Raw genomic sequence first — 17,770 nt, forward strand, 5'->3', positions numbered from 1 at the left:
TTAAATGTGCAAAATGTTTTTAACAGATATTTCTTGTTACTTTACCAGTTACTGGTAATTAATAAACAAAATAAATAATGTTAATCATGGAGCCTCCTGTCAAATTATTTTTGTCTTTATCTCTTAAAAATTTTAAACTGTTTTTATTTTTTAACTCTTACACCTTATTCCATGTATTTTGTTAAAAATATCCTTACAATGCAAAAATAAAAAATGTAACTTATGGATGATTAAAATTCAAACATCCTATTATTAATGAATATATCTACAGCCTCTTTGTAGTGTAAATAAAGCTTTCTATTTCCTGTCACCTTTCACTTACTTTGCAGTGCTAACACGTGCCTAAATAAAAATACTGCATGATCACTACAGAAAATAAAGGTATAATATTTTTTACACATTGAAGGTGGAGGAAGGAGATCTTACTTCTAACCTGTAGTTTTTTCTTGTTCTGTTGACAGACAATGGATTGTTTCCCATCATTTTTGAAAGTATTTTTGACTGGAATAGTTGAGAAAGCTCCTGTATTATTAGACTATCACCTCAAATAGAAAACCATTTCATGAACTAAAAAGGAAGTGGTGTAATTCTTGCTTCACATATTTTTTATTAGACTTAGAATAATTGTAGTGTCTTTTCTCTTGATTAAGTGTTTTTTTGTTTGTTTGTTTGTTTTTATTTTTTAAATGAACTCTATACTTAGAACAGTTTGGATTTGAAGAAAAATTGAGAAGATAGTACAGAGAATTTCCATACCTTCTACATCCAATTTTACCTATTATTAACATCATACATTGGCATGGTATGTTTGTTACACCTAATGAACCAGTATTGACCTTGTTATTGATACCGAATTTTTGGACTCGAACCCGGATTCTTTGTCCCCTGGAATCGAAGAATGAATCCACGGACAGACAGTGGGATAGAAAAGGTGGAAATTTATTGAAGAACAAGTACAGACTCCCATGTGGGGAAAGAGAACAGTTCCACAGAATGAACTCCCAGGTAGGGAGGGGGAAGGGTCCCATTGAGTTCTTTTTTCTCATGGTTTATAAAGGCTGCAGTTCTTGTGTCCTGATATCCCCTCTGATTGGTCACTCCCCTTCGGTTGTGATTCCTAAGGCCCTCCTCCCTCATAGTCCTTTCATTCCTCTGAGCTTTCTTCTTTTCCATCTGAATGAAGGGCTTCCTTCTCTTTATTTTGTAAATATAGACCTTTCCTGGCTACTTCCAGTTCCCTTGTCTTATGTAAATGCAACTGTTGCTGATCCCTTGTCTTATGGAGATGTAACTGCACCTGGCTTCCTTGTGTTATAGAAATGTACCTTCTCCCAGTCTACAGTCCCTCACTTTTCCATGGACCTCAATTCTAAAAGATTCCTAATCCTGCCTATTTTCCCCCTAAAATTCCTGCTTCATTATTAACTTAAGCCCATATTCATTCAGAGTACCTTAGTTTTTACCTAGGATCTTTCTGTTTCCTGGTACTATCCAGGATACTACAGTTCATTTAGTTTTCATGTCTTTCAGATTTTTATTTTTTTGACTGAGACAGTTCTTCAGAAATACCTAGGTTTTTACTGAAATAGGAATTTTTAGGGGTAAAAAAGGCAAGTTTAGGGAATTTTTAAAATTAAGGGGGGGGGTCCATGGCAGAAATACAGGGCTACAGAGCTACAAAGGTTACATTTCCGTAAGACAAGGGAGAGGCAGCAATTACATTTCCATAAGACAAGGGAACTGGGAGTAGCCAAAGGTCTATATTTACAAAATAAAGGAGAGCCTCACACTTCCCTTGTGAGGTTTGACCTTTAAGCTCAGGAGTTGCTATAGTGACCAAATCAAAGGGGAATAGTGGCCAATCAGAGGGGATATGGAGGCACAAAGATTACAGCCTTTATAAATTAAACATTGGGGAAAAGGAACTCCATGGAACTCTTTCTTCCTCCCCACATGGGAGTCTGTGCTGTGAGATTCTTTCCCCTCCCCACACTTGTTCTTCAATAAATTTCCACCTTTGCTATACCACCTTCCCTCTGTGGATTCATTCTTCGACTCCAACAGACAAAGAGTCTAGGGAAGCCATCCTGCCCAGGGGAACACCACGTGTTCTCGTCCAAAAATCCCGTATCATTATGACCTTGATACTTTTGTGGACTACTGGTCAGGCATTTTTCCCTCAACTGGAATTTGTCTGATCTTTTTCTCATGATTAGATTGGGGTTATGGGTTTTTAGGAGGAAGATCAGAGACGTAAAGTGCAGTTTTCACTTCATATCAATAGTAACTATTATCAACATAATTTATTACTGTTGATGTTGACCTTGATCACCAGGCTGAAGCGGCGTTTGTCAGGTTTCTACATTGGAAAGTTACTTTTTCCAAAACTATTGTTCTTTGAACCACACAGAGGAATACTGCCTTGCAAGCTTCCAATCACTATCTACCTTACTTTTCTCATTCTCTACTCTTTACACAGGCAATATTTTTTATTACTGAAATATTTCTATCATTTATCTTCTACAATTTCCCCCTCATTCAACACCAGAACTAAGCCTATGTATAAAATGGGAAGTTATTAAGCAGTGAGAGCTGAGTTTATTAAAGATTGACCTGCTCCAATATTCTGTTAATATAATGAAAATAGCCATCAGAAAGGCCCCATTTATAACTATGTCATCTGAAAAGGAGAATATAGTGGCAAATAAATCCATGTAGCCATTAACTAACTGTTTGAATTAGTTTGTTGATAGACTGTTCACCCAATTGGAGAACCCTGAGTAGAGCTGGTGTTGGCATTGGAAGAGTCAGTGCAGGTGTTGGCATTTACTGGTGTTGGCTTTGGGACAGGCTAAACTCACCGGAAAAAAGAACATGTGAATTAGAGTTGCAATACTATTTAGCTTCGCAGGTGTATTAATTTCCTAGGGCTGCTGTAACAAGGACCACTGGCTGTGTGGCTTAAAACACAGAGATTTGTTCTCCCACCTTCCTGGAAGCTAGACGCCTGAAGCTGGCAGATTTGTGTTTTGTTATTGGCAGAACTGTGTACTCCTCTAAAGGCTCTAAGAGAGAATCCATCCCTACCTTTTCCAGCTTCTGGTGGTGTTGGTGCTCTTGTCGCAACATCAAGAAGGGTTCAAGAATCTGGATAAGGCTGTGCGTAGATTAAATAGGAATCCAGAGACTAATAAAGAGTCGGGAGATGAAATATAATTTTGAAAGGCATTTGGGGGTCAGAGGAGCTTAGCTAAAGGAGCTAAGATCCAAGATCTAAATTCTCAAGTCTAAGGTCTTAAAGCCTAAGTTCTTAGGTTCTCCCTGTCCCCAGGACCCCATGCCTTTTATTAACACAACTTGTCCTGAGGCAAGGCAGAGACATACACTTCAAAGAGTATACAGGATGGGGGAATTAGCCTAGGGCTGTACAGGTGTTTGGCCAGTAGGAGGCAATAACATGTAGATTAAGATGCCTTTTAGCTGTCTGGCAGCCACAATCAATTTAATGTATCCTATTCAGGTTTGGGGAAATGCCTTCAGCCATTCCCAGATGCAGCCCTGCTGTCATGCTGGAATTGATCTCCGGCATGGTGGTTCCATGAGTTTCTTAACTTCCATGGCTTCATACCTTCAATCTCTGCCTCCTTCTTCGCACTTCCCTCTTCTTTTCTCTCTGTGTTCTCTTCTTTGTTCCTCTTATAAGCTCACTTGTCATTGGATTTGGGTCCCAATAATCTAGGAAGATCTCATCTTGATATCTTTAACTTAATTATTACAACTGCATAAACTTTTCCTAAATAATGTTGCATTTACAGGTTCCAGAGATTCAGACAGAAATATATCTCTTGGAGATATATACTGTCAACCCACTGAAGAGGGTAAGGGTAACACACGCTTTACTTAATTCCATTATTTTTTAAAAGCCAACATTGGCATTATACCCATGTTCAGAATAAATGAAAAAATAATGATGATTTAAATGAATCACTCATAAGACTTAGTACAATCCTTTGGGCACTGAATTGTGTAGGAAGATGTATAAAACTGAACATTATTGAATTTCTTATGAGAGAAAATGAAATGAATAGTTAGAGGATAAGTATATTAGCAACAGTATCTGCCAAGAGCTTCTCTATGACACTACACTACATGCTCATTTTGTTCCCTTCTTTTATAAGAGTATCCATGGGAAATCATCACGTTTCTACTAGAAGATCCAATTTCATATCCGATTATTATTATTTTTGATACAATAAGCACTACCACAACCTTGTAGAAACATAATTTAATTTTTCTTTGATATGCTAGTATATTTATAGGTCTGTTTGCTAGCTTACATTTCATATCTTTAACTTCTGCTAAATGTTATAGAGAAAAATATTCTCAGATTCATGATTCCACATGATTCTTTATTTCATTCATCATCTTATCATAATAGTCATCAAAGTGTGTTATAGTTTTGCATCCCTAGTAAGTAGTAAATGTTCATGAATATTTCTTATGTAAATAAACATTAAAAAATAAAGACAAAATGTGACTGAATGATTTAAATAAAAGTCATATGAGTTTGTTCATGGTAGAAATGCACCTAATAATTTCAATTCTAATCTGTTCCTCTAATTGACTGAGAGTAACATTATTATGTTATATTATCAATACTAGAGGCCTGCAGGGATAGGGCCAAAACTGGCTCTCTGACATCCCCCGAGGGATTCCAGATTGTGAGAAGGCACAGACCAGGCTGAGGGACCCCACCAGTGCACAAATCCGTGCACCGGGCCTCTAGTATGCATATAAGATCTTTAGTTAATCTCTTCTCAGCCTCCCCCATCCCCCCTTTCCTCTGAGATTCATCAGTCTGTTCCATGTTTCCATGCCTATGGTTTCCACTCCTGCATTGAGCGTCTGCCCCCTGGTGGTCAATGCACGTCATAGGTACTGGTCAGCCAGTTGAAAGGTTGGCTGGTCAGCAAGTTGCTTAGGTTTTTATATATATAGATGTTTAAATACAGTGACAATTGGTGATGAATAAAACAGTAATTAAATAATATATTTTAAGGATCTAGAGATAGTAATAAATTTAAGAAATATTTTTATGTAGTCCCACTTGTTTATTTTCTATTTAGTTCCCATTGCCCTAGGAGCAGTACCAGTGAAGAAATTGCTGTGGCATATGTCTGAGATTTTGCTGCCTGTGGATTCCTCTAGTATTTTTATGGTTTCCCATCTTATGTTTAAGTCCTTTATCCATTTTAAGTTTATTTTTGTGTATGGTATAAATTGGTGGTCTAGTTTCATTTTTTTGCATGTAACTGTCCAATTTTCCCAACACCATTTATTGAAGTGCTGGCGAGGATATGGGGAAAAAGGAACCCCTGTGTGCTGCTGGTGGAATGCAGACTGATGCAGCCACTGTGGAGAACAGTATGGAGTTTCCTCAAAAAACTAAAAATGGAACTCCCATTTGACCCAGTGATCCCACTTCTAGGAATATATCCCAAGAAACTAGAAACGCCAATTGGAAAGGATATATGCACCCCTATATTCATAGAAGCACAATTCATAGCTAAGATTTGGAAACAGCCTAAGTGCCCATCAGCAGATGAGTGGATTGGAAAACCGTGGTACATCTACACAATGGAATACTACGCTGTGGTAAAAAAAGAAGAAATTCTTACCATTTGCAACAGCATGGATGGAACTGGAGAGCACTATGCTAAGCAAAATAAGCCAGTCAGAGAAAGATAAATATCACATGATCTCACTCATTTGTGGAATATAATGAACAACATAAACTGATAAACAAAAACAGATCCAGAGACAGAGAAGCATTGATCAGACCGTCAAACCTCAGAGGGAAGGTGGGGGAGGGTGGGGGTTCGGGGGAGAGATCAACCAAAGGACTTGTATGCATACATATAAACCTAACCAATGGGCACAGACAACAGGGGGGTGAGGGCATGAATGGGGGGAATGAGGGGTAATGTGGGGATAAGGACACATATGTAGTAACTTAATCAATAAAAAAATTAAGAAAAGAAATCTTTGCTGATTCCAAACAATAAATCATGTTAGAATTTCTGAAAGGAGAAGCGGTGAAAAGACATGAAGTAGTGCTTTTGTGGTACTGATTGCTGAGATGCTTCCCAGTGATCCTGTCTCCTGTATTCACACCACTGTGCAGCCCCTTCCCACACGGTCTGTGAGAACAATAGAGTATGATAAAAATAATAATGGCATCATTTCTGAGATTAGGCTATAAAACGCACTTATTTGGGTTGTGTGCCCCTCTCCCTCTTCCACTTCCGTTCTCTGTATCTCTCGCTGTCTCTCCCTCCAGCTTGTTCTGGGCAGAGCGCTATGCAGCGGCCCACACGTTGAAGAACTGAGGCCTCCAATACTTTCTTAAAGTTTCTCCATTTTTTTCCTTAAATTGAAATGTCACCTTGTTTTACACACTAAGTTAATAATGCTGGTAGCATCGCAGTCTGTGATCTCTTCACAGCTTGGAAAAACTAACAGCTCTAAATGTAGTCTGTTTCCCATGCTTTTATACTTAAACCATGAGAGTCCCACAGTCAGGAAAAGCATTAGGGATTTCTGCCTTCTGCAGTGGTTCAGAAAGAAGATGGTGGACCAGTAAAATAGAGCATTAATCCCTTTACTTGGAGATAGCCACTTTGTGTTTAATTATTCTCTATGTTCCTGCATCTTTCCATCAGAAGATTGCTCTCTGGCCCAACTAGATTTTCTAGCAAGTCATGAGCAGCCCTATGTTAGAGGTCCACATGCTGAAGAATTGAGGTCTCTGACCGGAGAGGAACTAAATTAAGAATATGCTCCAGTTCAGGTAATGACTTCAGATGACTAGAGCTCAGACTGGACTGAAACCCACAAGACACACTGACTTAGCCACCCAGCTAAGCCACTGCTGGATGCCCAACCATCAAAGAATTGGTGAGATTAAAAAAAAAATGTTTGTTAAACTGCTAAATTTGGGGGTCTTTTGCTATGTAACAATAGATAAATAATAGTATTTCCATATTATTGGAAAGGCAGTTTTGAATGGCAACACACACACACACATAACAAAATAACTACCAATAGCTGCATAAATACTAGATTCTAAATGCATTGTTTGCAAAATAAGTCCAGAGGAGAGAAATATGATATTCAGCTCGATTGGTAGGGAAGGCTTTGTAAAGAGAAAAGAATTGAGCCAGGTAAGATTTGCATAGATCTTCTAAAATGTGTGCATAAATCAATACACACCAGATAGATGTGATTTTTATGTATGCCTTGTGGAAACCAGTCTCGTTACTTTATTGTTGAGGCACAGTAATCTATGCAATCTTTCATAAATTCTCCTGGTAATTAGTTTCCTGGAATATTGCTGGGTGGCAGATTCAACTCTTGCTACTTTGCAGCACTCTGGGAAATATGTGAATTATAGGACATATAGTTCTGCTAGAAAGTGATGCTAAGATGTTTCATTCACAGGAAATATACGTGTATAATCCCACATTAAAAATGCAGGCTGCACATAGCCACTGAGAACTCCACAGGGATGATACTCAGCCTCACCTACTGACTTCCCTTATGGCACTAAATGTTTTGTTCCTTTTCCTGTATGTGATATGGAATTTTTGAACTGGAACCTGGATTCTTTGTCCGCTGGAATCGAAGAATGAATCCACGGACAGAAGATGGTATAGCAAAGGTGGAGGTTTATTGAAGAACAAGTACAGACTCCCACTTGGGGAGGGGGAAAGAGTCCCACAGAATGAACTCCCAAGTAGGGAGGGGGAAAGGGTCCCACTGAGTTCCCTTTCCCTATGGCTTATAAAGGCTGCAGATCCTGGTGCCTTGATATCCCCTCTGATTGGTCACTATTCCCTTAGACTGGTTACTATATTAACTCCTGGGCTCAAAGGTCAAACCTCACATGGGGCATGTGAGGTTCTCCCTGCTCCTTTCCCATTGTTCCCCTATTCCCTCTGGGCTTTATTCTTCTTCTTCTGAATGAAGGGCTTCCTTCTCTTTATTTTGTAAATATAGACCTTTTGCTGTTCCCAGCTTCCCAGCTTCCTCATTCTATGGAAATGTACCTTCTGCTGCTCTGCAGCCCAGTGCTTTCCTCCATGGTCCCCTTAATTTCCAAAATTTCTAAAATTTCCTAAACCTGTCCTATTTACCCTTAAAATTCCTGTTTCATATGGATACAGGAGACTTTAAGGTTCAGTGTTCTTGACCTTTCTGGAATGTTACCTGCCCATGTAGAATCTTGGAAGAGGTTGGAATTTCCCTTTCAGTCTTTCTTGAACTGAAACACCACCTTTACTTACATACTCAACTAATAACGCTGGTTCTGCCTCCCAGTTAACATCAGTCTGTGATCTCTTCACAGTGTGGAGAACCCGCTAAGGTCTAAATGTAGCCTGTCTTGCATCCTTTGTACCCAAGCCATGAGAGTCCTCAGGTCAGGAAAATCATTAGGAATGTTTACCTTCTGCAGTGGTTTAGAAAGATGTGTTTGGGGGCAGGTAGAATGTAGTATTAATCCTTGTACTTGAAAATAGCCATCTGACTTTTATTCATTCTCTATGTCCCTTTATCTTCTCATCAGATTAATCTCTGGCCCAGTGAGACTTTCTAGCAGGTGCTCTTTATCTCTTCATGCTGCTCTCTCAGACTTGTAGTAAAATATGGTTGTACTGTATTGGGTTAGAGGTTGCAACCCATAGTGCTCATAAAACTTATTGGAAGATTTCAGAATTCACTAGTAAAACTCTGTATAAATGAATTTCTCTAAATTACATTTAGAATAGTTGAGGTTTGCATTGCCAATTGGGAGAACTACATAATTAATATGAACTACATAATTAATATCTACTAATGTAGATATTGCAAGCAAATCCTGTAAAACATAAGGACTATATTTTCTTTATAAGCTTTCAAAATAACTTTTCCAATTTATTGAATTCTTCAGTTTTGATGATGCAAGTGTAAGTAAAGCATGAGCATGCCCACCTACTGTCGCTGGTGTTAAGATCATTGCTGTATTATCTACTTAGTCTATATGGCACTTTGTTTTCCTATCTGTTCTGCTTTATAAGAGTGGGTGAGGAGACAGAGAGAGAGAGAGAGAGAGAGAGAGAGAGAGAGAGAGAGGGAGAAGAGAGAGTATGCTTATGAAAGAAAAACATTCTGATGGGAAGATTGGATAATATTTTAAAATAGATACAATATTAACCAATACAATCCATCCACAACCTAGCCTCATTAGAAGTCAAAGAGATAATGAAGTAAATGCTTTCTCACTTTCATAGTCATCATGCCATTCACTGGCACTTGTTAAGAAGTAATCAGTGCCAAGTGCTGGGGAAAAATTTAGAAGTGCATTTGGCATGCTGAAAAATCCTTCTGACACTTTAGAGCTCTTGAACTCTCAATGTAAAAAGTCAGGGACAAAAGGTAGCATTTTGCTACAGTTAGAAAGGTTGGCTCTTGTGCCTTCTCTTGTTGGTTTTATACCCAAGCACTTAAAACCTTTAATCCCACTTTTACATTTTACGATAGACCACATTTCAATGCCCCTGTTTATAGAATTGTCCCTAATGTAGCCACCTAACACAGGGGACAATGAGCTAACCAGCTATCATGGCATAGAGACATTTCTGTTTAGCAAAAATAATTGCTTGGTCTCTGCATTTGTCTGTGTGGTTGTCTTACACTTGACTCACTGCTTTGTGTCTGGAGCTTGTCATCCTGGCCCCTGTCCAGGGTGTTCATTACCTTTATTAGGCATCCTGTGTACACTGTGGGAAATACTAATGTCACAGATTTTTTGTGTGTCTTTGTCTATAAGTCAGCACTTATTGTAGAATAATTTATAGGAGGTGAAGAAAAAGAAGGGCCCTCTCACATGCTTCTAAAAATGAAATTAGTATACTGTGGGAAAACACACATACACACAACATGATACAGTTCTAATATGTGTTCTTGACAATTAGTCTTTTCTTTTCATGAAAGATATTCTAGAATTTTAGTCTGCCATCCATTTTCCATTTCTCATTTGCTGATCTTTTATATCTTTGATCTGTATATTCCCTTTCCCACAGCTTCCTCCTTTCTCATCACCCATCTTCTGTCTTCCAGTGAGATAGCATTTTACCAAGACCTCCTTATTTTTTCATTTGAATAGGATTCTGTCAGGCAACTTAAAGCTCCAGATCTGGCTTGACTCAATATTACAATCAAAAGACAGAACCCCTAAATTAAAATATCTATTTTTCAATCATAGCATAGGATTTCTCTCAGGATAATTATGATATACACAGTGATAACTTCTGTTTATATATACCTATCAAATTCTATGCAAGTACAATGACTAAATTAGGCATCCTGCATGCAAAAACTTAAGTTTTATTTTTAATGTAATTTAAACTAGTAAGGCTAAATGATCACTGAAATAACTTATTAAATAGATATTAGGACACATTACATGAAATTCTCCCCATCCTGTAACTTATATTTGCCAAAGAGGTAAAAAAAAAAAGTTTCAGATGTTATAAATTTTCCAAAATTTGATGGAAAATAAGAAAAAAAATCAAAATAACTTCAGATTATTATGCTTTTCTACTGGTTAGAACCTTTTATGCATCACCTATTCAGAATATTCAATTAAGGTCTTATAAGTGAAACAGGAATTTTAGGGGAACATAGGCAGGTTTAGGGAATTTTTTAAATTGGGGTCTCATGGTAAAAAACATAGGGCTACAGATGGGGAGAAGGTACAACTCCATAACATAAGGAAGCCAGACGCAGTTACATTTCCATAAGATAAGGAAGCAGCAACAGGTATATTTCCATAAGACGAGGAAACTGGAAGTAGCCAAAAAAGGTCTATGTTTACAAAATAAAGAAGTAAGAAAGCCCAAAAGGAATAGGAGGAGGAGGGAAGAGGGCCTCAGGAGTTACTATTGTAACCAATTCAAAAGGAACATTGACCAATCAGAGGGGATGTAAGGACACAGGAACTGTAGCCTTAATAAACAATGAAAACAGGAAGTGGGTGGGACCCTTTCCCCCTCCCCACGTGTGAGTCCATTCTGTGGTACTCCTTCCCTGTCCCTACGTGGGAGTCTGTACTTGTTCTTTAATAAATCTCCACCTTTGCTATACTACCCTCTGTCTGTGGATTCATTCTTCGACTCCTGTGGACAAAGAATCCAGGTTCCAGTCCAAAAATTCCGTTTCATAAGCACCTTTATTTGTTCTGATATGACTCAGGAATTAACATATTTTGTGACTAATCTATTTTAGCTGACCAAAATATGGAAAAATATGTATTTTGAACTTTCATAACTTGGATTTCACAATTGATAACCTTCTCTAAGTTTTCATAAAAAATAATAAAAAAATAAAACCTCTGCTTAATATTTTGTAGTTTTGTATAGTAGCTACTAAATATAAACAAAATGTAAATTAAGATAGCATATTTGCATACCTGTCATTTTTATTCTATTATCTAGAAAGCTAGAACTACTTGTATTTTTACTGCAGTTTATTGTGGACAATGAATAAATATATGTAGTAAATGATCAATAATTGAATGCAGTTCTATTTCCATTTGTTTATTTGTCTTAGAAAGGCAAGATTAATTTATTGACCACATTATTTATAACCTGTTAAACACAAAGAGGAGTTGTAGAATAATTGTTTCTTTTTGTTCTGCCTTCCTCCTTGAGGATCTATAGTCTCATAATGGGGTGATGAGCTGATAATTTCAAGCTTCTGTTTTTAGCTCTTCTCTTTCATGCCCCTTCAATAATTCATAGTGTAGACCAAACTCTGAATTGTTGGGTTGAGGAAGGATTTGTATGTGTGTGTCTGAATCGTGGGCATTTTCTTTGCTCTAGATCATGCACATATTTCCCTTCGAGGAATTGGAAGGACAGCCAGCTTTCTGTGCTTCTGAAAGCCTGGCATCGTGAGCTTCTTTTGTACATAATAACTGCAGGTGCTTCTGGCACAGAAATGATCCTGCGATCTGATAGCTGTTTTTCACTTTCTGTGATCATGGCCAGTTCATAGAACACAACAAGGGTGGAAGATTGTTGTTTTCCCCTGGGCTGGCTAAAGTTACAGGGCTGATCTTTTGACCCTTAATTTCAGTGAGTTTGATTGCTCAAGAAACCCCAGTGTGCATATTTGGAGCTGGTATGGCATTTTGACGTTGAGTTGATTGTCAATATCCTAACACACTCATATTATTTAGAAAGAGAGAGATATAGAGTCGTTTATGTAATTGCCTTTCATTTTAAAGAGTTAAATGCAACTAGTGTCACAAACAAACTACCTCACCTCCTCTAATGGAATATTTTAGACCTGGTGATGTATTTCGGCAAATGACTGCTGTGATTACGGTGTCACTGCTTCCCCTCCTTGTGCGGTCTAACACTGCCCATCCGCAGGCTGCAGGGTCACAGGAGAAATGCAGTCGGTCATCACTGGAATGCAGTCAGTTCAGGAATTCCAGTTTTTCAAAAATAAAATTATTTTAATAAGAAGGGATTTTTAAATAAGTAATGCAACGTGGTATTAAAAATCGCTACTCTTACTACATTCCTAATTTCAGACCACATTAAAATGAATTGGTTTTAGTAAGTATTTTAATTGTTTCCTCTTCTGATTTTCATTTCCTTACTCCTCATCAGCATCTCTCATTAGCCCGAGTTTAAAATATTCCCTCGGAATATTCATCCATGTTCATCCCAGGGAAATTGATCAGGTATTTAAAATATGAATTCGTTTCTCCATAATAACCAGCCTGATCCTACTGGCAAATCATTTAATTTAAGACGGATGTTCATTTTTGCCTCACTCAATGCTGCCTTGTTCTCAATTCCTGCTTTGTTTCTCAAAGGTGATTTGGTTGGTGAAGTTAAGTGCCTTTTAACCACTAGAGGGAAACACCAATCTACTATGAGCAATGCAGTGTCTTCACATGGCAACTATCTTCCTGAAGCTTCAGGTGCTGCAGTTTGTTTTGTGTTGATCTTTTCTTTCCTGAATATTGACAACATTGTAATGAGAAATCAGAAAAGGGTGTATATTGATCAAAAATATTTAGTGAGAATAATTTCCTTTTTATTGAATGCTTTGGAGCCTAGTCCTTGCTGTAGTTAATGTATTTTTGAAGTAAATTGAAGTAAATAAATGGCTCCAGGTCACTAGGGACATGCTCTCATGCAAACCTTTCTTTTCACATCAGATCCAGAAAGCAATGCTCTTTAAATGCTGCTGTACTGTGTTCACGCAAAACATATCGAGTGAGCAAACAAGCAGTTACCGAGTGTTACTTCATTCTAATAGAAAAAAAATATTTTTTAGACAAATCAGATTCTGTTTGCATCCTAGATCCATGATGTTAAAAGTATTCTTCACAATGTCCTCAGTATTGTTCTGGCCCCCACATACTTTATTTATTGAATTTATATTTTTAATTATCTGTATTTATTTTCTTACTTGTGTGTATGGATACTTGATATGAACTCAGTTGTAGTAGTAGTCTCTTATTACTACAGTTATGTAGTTTCATCTCCTTTCCTTATAACTTTATGGAGTTTTAAAGGAAAAGTTTTGGGACAATGTTGAAGGTTGAGGCTCATGACAGTAATGCTAGATAAAGGGATTTTAGGAACCTAGTAAAAATACATAGTGAGCCCTAGTGGATAGAGAGAGCATTGGCCTGCGGACCAAAGGGTCCCGGGTTTGATTCTGGTCAAGGGCACATACCTGCACTGCAGGCTACTCCGCGGCCCTGGGCCCTGGTCAGGGCTCATGCAGGAGACAACTAATAGAGGTGTTTCTCTCGCATAGATATTTCTCTCTGTCTGTCTTTCCCTCTCTCTTCCAGTCTCTAAAAATCAATGGAAAAATGTCCTTGGGTGAGGATTAAAAAAAAATACCCAGGTGATTCAGTGGAGTAGAATGGCCGTCAAAGTGAAGACGCTGAAGCAGGTAAAAGCAGAGAAATTATGGACATGTGGAACATTAAAATATCATAAGCTGCAAAAATAAATTTTTTTAATGCATGTTGCAAAATGTCTCATTTTGCTTGTTTTCAATGTGAAGAAAGAATGCAAGATGCTTATAGATTGGCTTATTCAGTCCCAGTTGGTTTCTATATTAATGAACCCACAAAAAATAGCTAGTTAGCCCATTAAAGCAGTGTGTTTGTTACTATTTTTTAAATATATCTGAGCAATGATCTGTCTTGCTGGATTAAAGCTACACTTACCCTTCCATTCAGCATAGTTGTAGAGGAACTTATTTTTCCTTATAAATTTCCCCTACACTTTTGGCCACAATTAATTGGTGCAGGCATTGGCAATTCACCAAAGTTGGGCAAATGCACATCACTGAAGCTGGCCAGGTTCTCCTCTTGGCCATCATGTGATGGAAACCAAGACAGGAATGAGGCAGATATACAAAAGGAAATGCAACTGGGATGGTCCTGGAAACCCTCTTAAGCAACTGTATTTCTGCAACTGCATTTTTATGCATTACTTTATGTGTGAGATCTGAATATATACAATATATATGCATTTTGATACGTCTCTTACTTGTGGTTAAAAGAATCCCAACTAATCTTGGTATGAAGCAAATTTTCCCTGAGGATTTATTCCGTGAATAGGCAAAGCACGTTTTCAATAGGTAACTATCTTTCTTGTTTAAAACTGGAATGCAGATTTCTGTTGAAAAACATCTTTGGTTACATTGTGTATGTAAGGGAAGTTTCTCCAGTTTAACAGGAGTTAATCCCAAGGTTGGTTCTCTCCAGAAATTTAATCACCTTCTCCCACCACTCCTACCTATAACCTCTTACACATTGATACTGAAAATAGAACATGGAATTATAGAATGTTAGATTTAGAAAATGTTTACCCATTCACCCACCCCTCCTTGTCCCTATTGTATGGCACAGCGGTTCTCAACCTGTGGGTCGCGACCCCTTTGGCGGTCGAACGACCCTTTCACAGGGGTCGCCTACGACCACCCTGCATATCAGATATTTACATTATGATTCATAACAGTAGCAACATTACAGTTATGAAGTAGCAACGAAAATAATTTTATGATTGGGTCACAACATGAGGAACTGTATTTAAAGGGCCAGAAGGTTGAGAACCACCGGTATGGCAGGCCCTGTTCTGGCAACGTGAGATGCAGTGACATATTTTACCCCGAGACCTGAAAGAGGAGTTCAGGAGTCAGCAAGGTGAAGAGTTGGAAGAGATATCTCCCAGGAACATAGGAACACACTTTGTGGCCACGTATAGAGTTGGGATCTACATTAGTTTAAGCTCTGCTGGGTTCACTGAGTATTTGAGTTGTCTGTAGTTTTTTTGCAATTATTATTTTCTTTTATTGTAGTAAAACACTTAACAAGAGATCTATGCTTTTAAGATGTTTTTAAGTGTACAATGTATTGTTATTTATAGGCACAATGCTGTATAGCAGATGTCTACAGCTTTATCTGACCTAACTGAAACGCTATACCTCTTGGTTAGCAACACCCCATTTCCCACTTCTCCAAGACCCGGGAAACCATCATTTTATTCTTTGCTTCTGTCAGTTTGACTATTTTAATAACTTCATAGAAGTGGAATCATTTAATATTTGTCCTATAACTGGCTTATTTCACTGAGCATAACATCCTCAAGGTTCATCCACGTTGCTGTCATCACATATGCAGAAATTCCTTCTTTTTAAAGGCTGAATGATATTTCATTGTATGTATATACCACGTTTTTAAATCAATTTATCTGTTGATAGATATCCTGGTTAATTCCAGATCTTGGCTATTGTGAATTGTGCTGCTATGGACATGGAAATTCTAATATCTCTTCAAGATTCTGATATTAATTCCTTTGGATAAATAACCGGGAGTGGGATTGCTGGATAATATGTTAGTTCTCCTTTTAAGTTTTTGTGGAACCTCCATAATGTTTTTCACAGTGGCTACATCATTTTGTATTTCTACCCGGTGTGCAAGGGTTTCAATTTCTCCACATCCTCACCATCACTTTCTTTTTAAACAGTGGCTGCACTGACAATTGTGAGGTGATATCTCATTGTGATTTTGATTTGTATTTTCCTGGTACTTAGTGACTTTGCACAACTATTCATATATCTGTTAGCTATTTGTGTCTTCTTTAGAAAAATGTTTAAAGCTTTTGTTCATTTATTTTTCTTTTTAAGTATATATACATCCATGGATATATATATGGATATGAATATATATATATATATATATATATATATATATATATATATATATATATATATATATATATATATATAATTTCAGAAAGAGAAAGGGAGAGGGAGATAGAAACATCAATGATGAAAAAGAATCTTGATTGGCCACCTCTTACAAGCCCCCACTGGGGACTGAGCCTGAAATCTGGGCATGTGCCCTTACCGGAATCCAACCCTGACCTCTTGGTTCATGGGTTGTAGCTCAAATACTAAGCAACATTGGCTGGGCTTTGTTTATTCATTAATCGAGTTATTAGGTGTTTTTTAATTTTTTTAAATTGATTTCAGAGAGGAAGGAAGAGGGAGAGAGAGAGAGAGAGAGATAGAAACATCAATGATGGGAGAGAATCATTGATTGGTTGCCTCCTGCACATCCCCTTTCGGGGATCGAGCCCGGAACCCAGGCATGTGCCCTTGACCAGAATCGAACCCTGAGACCCTTCAGTCTGCAGACCAATGCTCTATCCACATGCCAAACCAGGTAGGGCTGTTTTTTCTTGTTTGTTTGATTATTTGTTTGTTTTGCTATTGCATTGTAGATGTTCCTTATATATTTCGGAAATTTATCCCTTTTCAGATATATGCTTTGCAAATATTTTCACCCACTCTGTAGGTTGTCTTTTCTTCTATTGATTATTTTCTGTTGTTGTTGTGTTTGTTTTTGTTGTCATTGTTTTTCTGTGCAGAAGCTTTTTAACTTGATGTAGTCCCACTTAACTATTTGTGCTTTGGTTGTCTGTCATTTTGTTGTCATATGCATAAAATCATTGGCAAAAACAATGTCATGAACTTTACCCCTATGCTTTCTTCCAGTAGTTTTATAGTTTCAAGTGTGTAACACTTAAGTCTCTAATTTGTTCTGGCTTTTGTGCGTAAAGGGCTCAATTTCATTCTTTTGCCTGTGAATATCCAGTTTTCCTAACATAATTTGTTTGCAGACACTATCTTTTCCTCATTGCGTATTGTTGGCATTTTTGTCAAAGATCAGTTAATCATATATGCCTGGGTATTTTCATATGATAGTGCTGAAGAATTAGAAAACTGATCTAATCTATATACTTCTGTCAAGAAAATTTAGAATTGGCCTCCTATTTCTGTCAAAAGGGTTACAATTATGCTTTTCTTCTGTAAGGAACTCTAGTTGGTAGGTATGACTCTTAATTTCTTTCTAATCATTTGTGATTTACTTGATCATTTGTTTATTGAATTTTATGTACAATGCAGTTCTTTCTCAAATTCACTCATTTATTTTTCTGTTTCATTTGAAACCCATAAAATAACTTTTACACTGAAGAGCTCTTTTTTTTTTTATAGGCTTGGATTTATAGGGATATTCACTCCTTCAAAATTGAGATTCATTTCTTTAAACTTGCAGTAATTTCCTTTATGGTTAGCATTGCAGAAATGTCTTTATAGTTTTTCCTAGAGCAATGTTGTATAG

This window comes from Myotis myotis, unplaced genomic scaffold (assembly GCF_014108235.1).
Source record: "Myotis myotis isolate mMyoMyo1 unplaced genomic scaffold, mMyoMyo1.p scaffold_m19_p_7, whole genome shotgun sequence".
NCBI classification, from domain to species: Eukaryota; Metazoa; Chordata; class Mammalia; order Chiroptera; family Vespertilionidae; genus Myotis; species Myotis myotis.